Below are 12,876 nucleotides of genomic sequence, written 5' to 3'. Positions count from 1 at the left end.
ACCTTTGATTTTTGTTTACATTATCACCTATTTAACTCTCAATTCCTAATAGTTCATTATGAAAGATTTAACACTTCTGCCCCAAAAAATTGAGGGCAGAGAAAACTCCTGCTGCAATTCTCCAACAAAAACAGGTAAAACAAGATTTGATATTTCTAAAACTGGAGGGGGGAGTCCATTTCTTTTTACAGCATGAAGAAGCAAAAAAAGGGGATCAGCTCCTTTCCCCATTTCTGTTGGTCATTAAAAGGTCTTCCATTGTGTATTTACCACATTCACTTACTGAGAAGTTAAGTTTGACATGGATCATGAAAAAAGGAGATGAGAAAGAGTTTTATGAAGTGTATTCTGTATGTAAAGTGCTTTCTGATCCTTGAATGGAAGATACTATATAAAAAGTAAAAATGTTTACTGTAAACTACACTGCGATCAGCAAAAGACAAATTGAAGACGTGCACAAACAACACAGAAGTCAAATTGAAGCTCACACAAATGAAATTGCCAACACCAAAGCATCTCTGATCAGAGAAAACACCTGTTTACAAAGCACCCGCTACAAATAAAGAGCTATTCTTCAACAGAGAAAGATAGTCTGCAATTTTCCCCTTGTAGTGACATATTTGTCATTGTTTTTTATGGCATCATAATTCAGTTCTTGCCTTAGCTTGGGTTTCCTCAACTGCGATAGATTTTTCTCCACTTAATTTTCTCCAAAGCAATTAAAAACTTCTCTTGTCTTTGCAGCATAAGCTGAATCTAGGCAGTTTTAAAAGAACCTCCAAATCACAGTTTGAAATGAGGTGATGCTAGCACTTATCCCTACAATCAGTACTATACTTTCCAGACTGGCCATTGGCAATCAGAGAACTATTTTCCCATAACCAGCCACCGAGTTGGGTAACGCCTATGCCTAGAACATTCAGCCTGATCCCGACAATTGAAAAACAACTGAAGCAAACAGAAGTCTTCAAATACCAGCCAGGAATACCAAACAGACTCTCTTGCACCCCAATGGCACTCAAATAATAATCAAAATGATCAAGGGTACATGACAGGTCATTAAATCCTCAGAGTGAAATTCTCTCAACTACAAATGACAATGATGACAAAACCTGAAGTCAAATCACTCTGTAGCAAGGCTTACAGGAAATTCACTGCGAATGAGTGGCATTGGATAGCTCCTTACTCAAGCTGCCTGGAAAAGTGCTTTTACCATACCTCAGAATATTGCCTTATGTTAACTGCATTAACTGCTGCTAAATTTTCCCAGTACATTCAGGCAGCATGCACCTGCAGAAAGTGACTGCATCAGGCAAGCCTGAACATTAAATTGATGTCAAAGGATGACATCAGCACACAGGTGCAGTGAAGTACATCCAGCTAAAAGGTTAATCCTCGCAAAGTATTTGGGATAGTTAATCATCTGCACAGGTTCCCTTTTCTTAGGTACTTTTATGGTCTTCATTGCAACAGTAGTCAAGAGTCCATAAAATCCAAGTGCTTTTTGAAGGGGCACTCCCAGCTGGAGCTCTCAGAGTTAATACGATATTACACACGTGTCCCTGAGTCCCACTGCCTATATTAGTGGTTTACAATCAGTTTCTTTAAAAAAAAAAAAAAAAAAAAAAAAAAAGATTTCTCGCTCCCCTTTCACTACCTGTAAGACTCTTAGAAGCAGGGGAAACTGACTCACTATATAAAGGAAACAGTGTTCATGATTATTCACAGAGTGCTGTCAAATGTACATAAAGCAAACAAACAAGAACTAGAGACCAATCTCTTTCAATTGTAATAATCATAGGTGTTTCCTGTAATACTAAGAGATTGGAAAAAAAATACGGTCGGGGTGCTGTTAACAGCATACATTTACAATCTCTTTAATTCATCTTTTTCTCATGTAGGATGTAATTATTTATTATTCAGAAAGCAATGGTACACCACACGTGCTATAAACTTTTTCCATACACAGGAAGACCCAGACCCTGGCTCTAAGAGCATGCACTCTAAAGTTCTCATCTACTTATTGTTTTAGGTGGATAACATGTAGAATGCTAAGACCTCCTAAAGGGATAAACAGAGAACAGAAATCACAGTAAAGCCTGTACTAGAGACCATCTTTATTAAGCAACTGCACGTCTTAGAAATTGTTCCAAAGTATTCCCAAATGTTTTAAATATAATTCTCCTCCTCCTTTACTAGAAAGCGGTCTCTGTTAAGTAACAACTTTTTTCTTTTTTAAATGTTCATGCCCTTTGCAGAGGAGGAATATCTCCCATTACAAGTTATATACGAAACTGGGTCCTTCATAAGTCTTAGGCCAGAGAAACCTGTAAGGGTATCCCTTGATGGACAACAAGTGATCACAGTTAGAAAGAGGTAGAAAAAGTAATCTAAGATCTCCATTGTAGCTGGTATCAGAGAAACTCAGGACAAAGTCATACCTAGGGTTATATCAGCTTTGCATTCAGAAAGGAATCTGAATCAGCATGTATGAAATATGGTATGCAGGTGGCACACTGGGATCATTGTTAATTGCCCAGCCCAAGAGCTGGACTGTACTAGTAAGGCATGTCATAAAGATATCTGTTGCATATCTTTGCCTTTAAAGGGCTTCCCTAGTCAGTCTGGAACTGTTTGAGGCTGTCCCTTTTCTGAAGCACAGAAAGCAGATCTTACAAACTAGATAAAGGCCTTCTACCTGCACTATGACAATGGAAATCAAATGCTCCTGGAGAAAAAACCCAGGCAAGAATGAAAACAAACTGACAGCTTTATTTTATGATGCCTGAAGACCCTTGTGAATTTGATAAATGACCTAATGTAGGAACCATCCCTCGATCGTAGATAGTACCCAGTAAGGCCAAATCCATCTTAATAGAAGAGCCAGGATTTTTGGTGGGAAGGTTTGCTTTTTTCCTCCAAAGGGGCAGGGTGAGGGGGCAGTGGTGATGGGTAAGACAGAGATAGGATGTAAAAATACAAATACTGTTGGCATAAGAGTTTATTAAGTTCAATGTTGCAGAGGACAAAATCCTCTCATATATGTACTATTTTCCATTTTGTACAAATCACAGTTTTATTATTATGAGCCTCCTGCACACTCATTCATACCAATAAAATGTATTTGGGGAAGGAATTAACTGATAGCAAAAATGAGGGTGAATGCTTCCCTTATTTCCAGCCACTCACTCAAGCCCAGGGACAACTCTTTTATGACTGAAACCTAAGCAGATCTACATATAAGTTACTGCATGGTAGACAGGAAAATGAAACGTCTGGCCTCCTCTACATACAACCTTGCTTTAGTTTAATTAAACTAGTTCAAACCCTTGAGTGGACACTGTTATTTCAGTTTAAGGGTGGCTTGTTTTGGTTTTGCTTAAAACTAACTTGGACTGAAATAAGCCTGGCTTAAACTCATATGAGAGTCTCAACATACCCTTTTTTTTGCATTGATTTAACTAAATTGGTTTAAAAAAAATCACACCTTAAATTAAACTGGTACAACTCTGCATGTAAATAAGTCCTTATCTGCAAGAAAATAATAGTGGTTTAATTATAGTAGTTTAACAATAATACTTGGCACTCTCCTGCAGAATCAGAACTTTGATAAAAATAATATAAAAAGCTTCCAGCTCTTGCAAAGATAACTTTTTGAACGTGGACCAAGCGTAACCAAAGTACTGCTGACTACCTAAGTCCGGAGACAGCTACCGTGCCCTCTGCTGTGGTCATGAATATTTTCAGGCTGGAGCAAAGAATAAACACACTGCTGTTCAGAATCTTGCAGGCCAAAGTGAAACTGACAATCAGGTTAGTTTTATTCTGCTGTTGCTGGCTTGAGAAAGTCAGAAGCTATTCACTGGAGGAGAAATTAAAAGCATCAGAAACCCATGGAGGTTGATGGGGGGAAAGGAACAGAGAAAGAGCATGTTTTTCTCTTGAATATATTTGAAGGCCCCCTGCTCCGAACACTTCATCACTTACGTAACTAGAGATGGATATAAAAGAAGTGGTCTCCCAAGCAAAGTTCAGGGGCAGCACCCTATCAGGAGTTCTAGAAGTCTCTTCAGACTTGTTGTGATGGCTGGACAAAGAGGAAATAATGAGCTTCTAATTAGGTCTTGGCCCCTGGATCTGACTTATGCAGTCTCCCCTCATCTTACTCAGCCTCTGGCTAATATCTGGTACATTTTCTAAGACTGTAGATACACAAAAACAACAAGGAGTCCAGTGGCACCTTAAAGACTAACAGATTTATTTGGGCATAAGCTTTTGTGGGTAAAAAAATCCACTTCTTCAGATGCGAAAGCTTATGCCCAAATAAATGTTAGTCTTTAAGGTGCAACCGGACTCGTCGTCGTTTTTGTGGATACAGACTAACACGGCTACCCCCTGATACTTGACACCATGGAAAGCACTGTAGATACACAGCTACTCTGTAGACATTCTTGCATCATGTAAACAGTTTCCACCGTTACAGATGACATAATATGAGCAAGAGCACTGTATTTTACATAGCAGCATGACTCTTTCTACACGGTTCTATTACAGTACATTAGATGTCGCTAATTTTCAAACCAAAGCAGCCTATTCATAAAGCTGTGGGTTTTCATATAGTCAGAACCATACTTTTGAAAAGTCTGAATATTCAACAACAAGCATCTCCTGACCTTAAGCCTTTTGGAAAAGTTACAGCGAGAAGATTGAAAACATGACCCAAAAGGCTCAAAAAAACAGAAGGCAAATAAAAAGCCAACTTTACAAAAAAGCATGAATTTTAATCCCATCTCATGATTCCTGAGGCCTGATTCTTGAATGCTTGGAGTTGACAATACTTAAGTTGCCAGGCTTGCTCTGGTTTTCTGGGGAATCCCGGTGTGTTTGTGGAAAATGGGGGTTTTGTCCTGGTTTCCCAACCATCGACCACGTCTCCTGCATCTCTTCTATCTCCTTCCCTTACATTTTCCCCACCCCCTACCTTGATGGAGGACACCCTAGTTCATTTATTGTGTTTATATTCTAAGGGACTAAGGCACAGAAAATAATGAGCCTGATTCTGCTCTCTTACCCCGGGTGTAAATCCTGAGTAATTCCTTGAAAATCAGGAGATGATACACTGGTGTAACAGAGTTGATTCAGATAAAATATATGTATTTCAAACTGCTGTAGTATTGTAGGGGCCTCAAAAATAAGGCTTAAGCCCATTAAAAGGACTGAAGAATAAGTCCATCAGAAGAATTAAAATGGAGTCTAGTGACACGCAGAATACTTTTTTCAAATGGAAAGAAATAAAGCTTTGTGGCTTGTTTTCACTGCTCCAGCAGTACCATTTCTCAACATAAAACTGAGGAGCATTCCACAGAGAGAGGGTTGCAGAGGCCCTCAGGGGCCCAGCCCAAACCCTCAGCCATCACACGTCACCATGAAATCTTAGAAGTGTCAGAACCTGAGCAAGGTCCTTGGGTTCCAAGAACATTCCAAACACAATCCCCACCCCCAAAAGGCACAGTTGAGCATGGAAAAAGCAGGCAAGCAGAATTCCTTTCGCCACCCTAGAAAGCAGTCTTGCTACCAAGGTCTGCAGCATCTGCAGGCAACAGAACTGCTTTCCAGTTAGTCAATAGAGAGCTTGTTGCAGTAATGCAGCCATAAAGGCATGAGTCATAGTAATGAGATCAGAGTTCAAGAGGAAGGTTTGCAGGCTGGTGACATTCCTATGGTGTTTACTATTTTAAAGAGCCCAATTAGAGCCAACATCGGATTTTCCAGTCAGCCCACAGTCCAGGAGCACACTATGGGCCAAATCTTGCTTACCCTAGACATCCAAGAAGTCTCACTGAAAACCTGGGGCTGATTGCCTGAAGTAAATGGGAAAACCTGGGTAAGACAAGCAGCATTTGGCCTTAAGCCTGGGCATCACCTCATCCCCACTAACACATGTCCCCGATTGTAAGACTGGAGGCTTAGCAGCAGCCCCTCACTCCCCACCTGCTGTCTGAGCCAAACAGCATAACTTTAGATTTCCTGAGATTTAGTTTAACATTGTATTTTATTTTTAATAAAATTGGTGGTTTGAGCAAGAGGAGACTTAGTCACTGGGTGTCTTTCTGAAGACTCAGACATCATCAAATACTGCAGGTATCATTTTATTAGCCAGCATTACATTCTCATTTTTCAGTCCTTATTTTTAAAACAGTGATATATATCCTCATCTACTGTACATCACCACAGCCCCAGTGAATTCAATGGAACCACCCTGATTCACAACAGCTACAAATCTGGGCCCAACATTATTTATTAAAAAGAAAGCCAAACCATTCTTGTCATTGTTTTGATGAGAAGAATTTAACCCCTCCCTCTCTCTCCCCCCAAGGTACTTGGGTGAACAGCAACTACTTCAGGAAACCACGTTAATAAAAATAAAGAGAGATATTACACTTGAAAAGACTTCTAAAGACTCACTTACTCTGCTCCAGAATGGACACCATTAATATAGAAGACAGCATAAACCTATCCACAATCCCCGTAGAAGTGTTACATTCTGGAGGAGTCTATCCAAGTCAACAGACAAGAACCTCTGCTGGCCTGTACATTGTGATCTAGAATGTTTCGAGTTAACTGTTCTAGAGCTCCTGTCTATATGGAAAATAGAGCGCTGCGCTGTGGAAGAGTCAGAATTCATACTGAAATTGAAAAGACTAAGCAGCACACGATTCATAGTAATGATGATCATTCTGTCCTATCAACGAACTTGAAACTGATTTCTTCCTCTTTATTGAAATGGGCCCCATTCATAATACCAGGCAAACCAGCCACAGTGGCAAGCATGAGAAGGACACTACTCACACACTGGTCAGAACATGTAAGTACCCTATTTACACTTCGACCTTATTCAGGGACCGAACAGTGGGGAAAGGGAAGAACAGAGGTTCGCCTGCAAGATTCTCCCCCAACACAACCTCCTTGCACTTGAGATGCCATAACAAGATGTTAATTCTTTTCTACACTTGTAATATTTTTAAAATGCTCCACACACATACTTCTGGTTTGTACCTAGAGCTTAAGTGTCACTCTAAACAATAATAATGACCCTATTTGCTTAGTGGGACATCTCACTGTAATACATGCTATGCCTAGTAGCAAGGCTTGGATCCAAGGTATTATTTTCTATGTATGGTAGTGCTCACCAGGCTTTCCAAACTCTCGAGTACAACCTCTGCTCCAAGGCACTCACTGTCCAATGAATTCTCAAAAATACTCACATAGCTTTCCATCTTCCAAAGCATACTAAAAATGTTAATTAATGAGTTAAATTAACACAGGCCCATAACATAGCCACGGAGCTGGAAAATATCCTGGTTATTGATAACAGTAACACATCAAGCACACACATCTCCCTCCCCATCCATCCACCCACCCACCCACACCATGTAAGGCCTCTCCAGAGAGTCTCCGAAATCTATGCTGAGGGTTGAGCAGCAAGCTACAGCCTCGGAAGGCCAAGATGGGGGACAACGTTGTCCCCCTTTCAACCCTATGGAGATTAGTCAAAAGTCAAAGCTGTGTGTTATGTTTTCTGTGGAGAGCTCTCCTCCCACTCTCCAAGGGATCAGAATGAAGCTGTGGTCAGGAGGAAGTCTTGTACCAGTGAAGGTGAGCTATCAAGAAATTGGGGGGGATGGGGTACAGCAAATCCAGTGCAGAGGCACAGGGTCCTCAGACAGATGACCATGATAACCCATGAATTTACCAGGATTGGGGGAGGGTCCTACAGCCTGTTCCACAGGGGAAGCCCAAATCTTACCTCCTCAGATGGGGCAGAGAGGAGAATGAATGTCTTGAGCCTCTCTGAGATTTTCATCTCTTGAGCTTCTTCCACAGGTTTCACCACAGAGGGTGGGGGGTGGAAGGGAAGCTCTGAGCCACATTATGGTTTCTAATCTCAGAATGAAAGATGTACGTAATCTTTCTAGCTGAATTCAGCTTCTGCTTGAAACAAATTTAATTAGATCACAAAACAAATTTCATTTCTTGATTAAAACAATTCTTGGCACCAGGCCTGGAATGCGCTTCCCTAAAACATCCATATGGGCAGACGCTTCACGCACTTGGATGTTCGCATGACGTAAACAAGAGGTTTGTGAACATGGCTGAATCAAAAGGGAGTCAGAGTCTGCAAAAATGAGGGTGAATGCTTCCCTTATTTCCAGCCACTCACTCAAGCCCAGGCCCTGGCAAACTGCTCTGGCAGTATAATGGGACCTAAAAGGGGGTGGAAAGGGCCCACTGACAATAGCTCCTGTCTGCCTGGCCAGCATAAGGGCTCTGCTGAAACCTGGCTCCCGGCTCCCAGCCCCCAGCATAGTGGGCAGGTCAGGGGGAGGTAATGGGAGGTGGAACGAGAGGGTAGAGAGGATGTGTGGCTGTTGCATACTGTAGTACAACTGTCATCTTCTTCCATAAGAACGTCCATACTAGATCAGACCAATGGTTCATCTAGCCCAATATCCTGTCTTCCAATAGTGGCCAATGCCACGTGCTTCAGAGGAAATGAACAGAATAGGCAATCATTGACTGGTCCATCTCCTGTCACCACTCCTAGCTTCTGGCAATCAGAGGCCAGGGGCACTCACAGCACGGGGTTGCATCCCTGGCCATCCTGGGTAATAGCCAGGGCCCACAGGAAGCAAGACACATATTACAACAGCCCTGAGTCTGCTCTAACTTGCACTGGCGAGGCTCTGGCTCCTGTAGAATACAGGGAGTACAAAAGGTAACTTTAAAACACATTCACTCATCCCCATTCCCTACCCAAGGGCAGGAATTGACACATTTTGCCCAGCTCTAGCTCCAGAGCATCAAACCGGGGGATATTAATTCATGCTACACTATCTGAAATGTTTTATTGAGATCAGAAACAGGCATTTTAGGAAATACCCAGTACATACTCTATGTCTGATGTGTAGAACGTTATTTTATCCAATATCAAGCCTGACAAAAGTTTCTAGGGAATTTCAAGTATGGAAAAATTAAATGCAATTGTTTTATTGTTTGAATTTTTCCTCACTTTTTACTGTGATTCATCACTCTTCGCCTACCTCCTCCTGTGGCTCTGAAACCAGTCTCACCTAGGAACTACCCTAAAGATTCAAGGAAATCAGCAGTTCAGTTTCATTTTGTATGGACAAACATATGCCAGGAGCATTAAATGTTCAGTGCAAACTAAAATTAATCAGTTGATCTGGTCATGTATGCGCTACCAGGAAAACTGGGGAGAAAGGCATGAGACTTATGACACTGTTTGGAGGTCGTGAAGTGCTTCCCTGCCTCCACTTCTTCCAATGCTGAAGGGAAAGGGGAAGGAAGTTGTTTTACATTTTCAAAAGCAATGCCACAACCACAGTTCCTTGCTGCATTACTCACGCTACCTGATAGCTGACTGAATAGTCAAAGAAAGAAAAGTAAGGAAACAGAAAAGAAAAGGGAATCAAAAGCTTTAAGTTAAACTTTTTTACATACATAGTAAAAATGAGGAGTTTATCCAATTATTGATGGAGCTCTGAGATCGCTCACAGATAGGGTGACCAGACAGCAAGTATGAAAAATCAGGATGGGGGTGGGGGGGGGGGGGAGAATAGGAGCTTATACAAGAAAAGACCCAAAAATCAGGACTGTCCCTATAAAATCGGGACATCTGGTCACCCTACTCCCAGAAAATGCAACTCAGCAATAAGAAGCCCTGAATAGCAGGAGGAGATGGAAAGCAGCCTGGAAAGGTAGAGGAGGAAACACAGAGGAGACAGGAAGGGAGACAGAGACAGAAAAATAGAGGCTAAAATACAATTTCAATTAAGCTTGAAAAAGCCATTGTGATTTCCAGTGTTTATTCAAATGAATGTGTCATCCTGATAGTTTAACTGTGAGGCGGTCACCTGCTTGAAAAAAAGATGTTCTGAAGAGTGAAGCAACAATAATCAACAAACAACAATCCAGGATTTTAACAAGCACACCATCAGTTTGAAATATCACAATTGCAATCTAAATATGTTGAACCTATATTGTTATAAGTAACCTCTAAAAATGCCTATAATTATTGAAAGAGATGGGAGGGAGACACTTGCCTCTTTCATCTGAATACATATATTTCAACTATAACTCATTTTAAGAACATTTTTAGCCCCAAAGTTACTTATGCTCCATATAGATTTGCTGCCCCCTTGCCTTTATTGTCAAAAACATTATTTACGCCAGAGACGCAGAATAATGAAACTGTGGTTGTTGAAAGGGCTCTTTAAAGGAAGGAATCCCACAGCATTTGAAGTTTTCTGCAGGAATAATTTGTTTGCATCGGCTTTCTTATACATTGCATCCCACCCATACTGAAGCTTGGCCAGGTTGAGAGGTATGTTTGCACATGATCAGCGTTAGGTGTTCTGCTGATGGCACATGCGTTTCCCTAGGCCCTGCATGAGGCCATTTAGCTGTATGAGCTAGAGAGCTGAAACTGAAGAGGCCCCAGCCAATTGTGCACACAAAAGAAAAGAGAGAGAGGGGAGAATGATGGCTTGTTTGGTATTGTTACTCTCAGACCCACCGAAAAAACCCCCCAGCTAAAACAAACAAGTTTGTTTTTATTTTTTAATCTCCAGGCACACTATTTAAAAAGAGTGAGTAGATGATATAATCTATTACAGAGAGTGAAAAGATATAACAGTATTGACGATCCCAAGCATTCAAGCATCATGGAACAGACCTCCAAAGATGAGATGGGCTTAAAAATCAAGAGATTTTAAATACAATAAATTATGGATTCTTTTTATTTGCCTTCTCTTTTTAAGCCTGAGCTTTTCTCTGATACTTCGGGTTTGAAACTTTTTTTTTTTTAATGAAATCTGAGATTCTCACTTAACAACACGATTCCAGGAGCCGAGGCTTTGAGATGGACATCGAATGTTATAAGACTTGCAATAAAATTGTAAGAACTGGCAACAATTAAGTTAACAGCTTCCCTTGAAAGCAGATTTTGTAGGTTCTTGTATAAAAGTGAATGAGTCATAAATTGGCTAATAATTTCCCACTAGCACAGTTACCCAGAAATTTGCACATTCAGTGTCTTCATCAGCGAATCAGATTTCTTCTTTTGTAACAGGATTTTTTCTAAATGAGCCCCCCCAATCCTGTATGCACCAGCTGTTCTCATTTTTTTTTAATATTCTGAGGTAACAAGCAATAAATCAGACTTCTTTTTATGATCCTGGGATAGTACTGAGCAGATCAACTCCCATTATCATATTTTATTAATAAGTTTGTTCTCAGGGGGAATAAAAGACAGCCAAGACAAATATATGGGGCTGAAAATTCTAAGTCTGGTCTAGAGGTAAAATTCATCTGCCACTGTGTGTTCTTAGGGGAAAAAATGACTGAAATATTAATTTGTGGATTATTCTCCTCAGCTAGCTTGAAAAAGGGCCTGATTCAGTATTGCCTCATACCTTTGGCCTCATTCTTGAATGCCTCACGCAGTTCTTTACACCAGTGCAAGATGCTGTTAAATCAGAATGATAGAGTTGTTGCCTAGTACTGTGTTTCTCAACAACCGGTCTGTGCATTGGTGCCAGTCCCTGAGATCTCCCTGACAGTTAGGAAGGCAGCAAGCCAATCTCTGGTATCAGAAAGGTTAAGAAACACTGGCCTAGTGGATAGCGCTTGACTAGGACTCAGAAGATCTAGCTCAGGGGTAGGCAACCTATGGCACGTGTGCCGAAAGTGGCACGCGAGCTGATTTTCAGTGGTACTCACACTGCCCGGGTCCTGGTCACCGGTCCGGTAGGGTCTGCATTTTAATTTAATTTTAAATGAAGCTTCTTAAACATTTTAAAAACCTTATTTACTTTACATACAACAATCATTTAGTTATATATTATAGACTTATAGAAAGAGACCTTTAAAAACGTTAAAATATATTACTGGCACGCAAAACCTTAAATTAGAGTAAATAAATGAAGACTCGGCACGTCACTTCTGAAAGGTTGCCGACCCCTGATCTAGCTTTTAATCCTAGCTCTGGCCTGTTGCATGACAGTGAGCAAGTCAGTTCACCATTCCGTGCCAATGTAAAAAATGGAGATAATGATAGTGTATTCTTTGTCAAGGACTTTGATATCTACTAATGAAAATCACTACGTAAGAGCTAAGTATTACTACTTCTCCTTGTGTAAATGTTTGCATCCGTGCGAAGGGCAAATATGATTTAGGCCCAAAGCTTCAGTGAATCTACTTCTTTCTGCTGAACTGCAGAATACATGAGAATTCTCTAATTAGTTCACTGAATGCAGAGTAACCAATTAGCCCTTAGGTGTGGTACGGGCACACACACTTCTGTTACATACAAACATTACATAAAATAAAAGTTAACAAACTTGTTCCATAATGTGCAGTTTTCTTCCTTAAAAGGTCAAACCAATCAAGTCCCAGTGCACTACAGTATTAATAAGCAGTAGGGCTTCTAAGGCATAGCTGCATCACCACTTAAGTCCTTCTGAACTATGTTTTATGGTTTTCCTTTATTGAAAGGAACCCTGTTTTGAAGAAAATTATGATTTCCAGTTAACAATATTTTACTAAAGTGAAAATTTGTTTTTCTAATTTAGTTTATTAAAACAAGCCAGCAGCCACATGCATTCTAGTCACACATCAACGTGTTTTAGATCTTAGTAATTCTGTAGTTTTACAGTTTGCAATTCCTAAACTATACAGCAAAGTACCAGCCTGCCCTCTGGTGTCCAAATTTTGCAAACCAACTGCACTTTGTTAGTCTTAAAGGTGTCACAGGACCCTCTGTTGCTTTTTACAGATTCAGACTAACACGGCTAC

General features: G+C 40.6%; 1 protein-coding gene across 6 annotated transcripts in view; it reads right to left on the bottom strand.

The window, feature by feature from the left end:
• The window catches only part of BBX (BBX high mobility group box domain containing), a 209,828-nt gene that overhangs the window by 133,546 nt on the left and 63,406 nt on the right, over positions 1-12,876 (bottom strand). The gene's annotated exons all lie outside the window — the stretch shown is intronic.

The sequence above is a fragment of the Malaclemys terrapin genome, chromosome 1 (assembly GCF_027887155.1).
Source record: "Malaclemys terrapin pileata isolate rMalTer1 chromosome 1, rMalTer1.hap1, whole genome shotgun sequence".
Taxonomy (NCBI): Eukaryota; Metazoa; Chordata; order Testudines; family Emydidae; genus Malaclemys; species Malaclemys terrapin.
The sequence above is the reverse complement of the archived record's forward strand: the minus strand, read 5'-3'. Positions and strand labels throughout refer to the sequence as shown.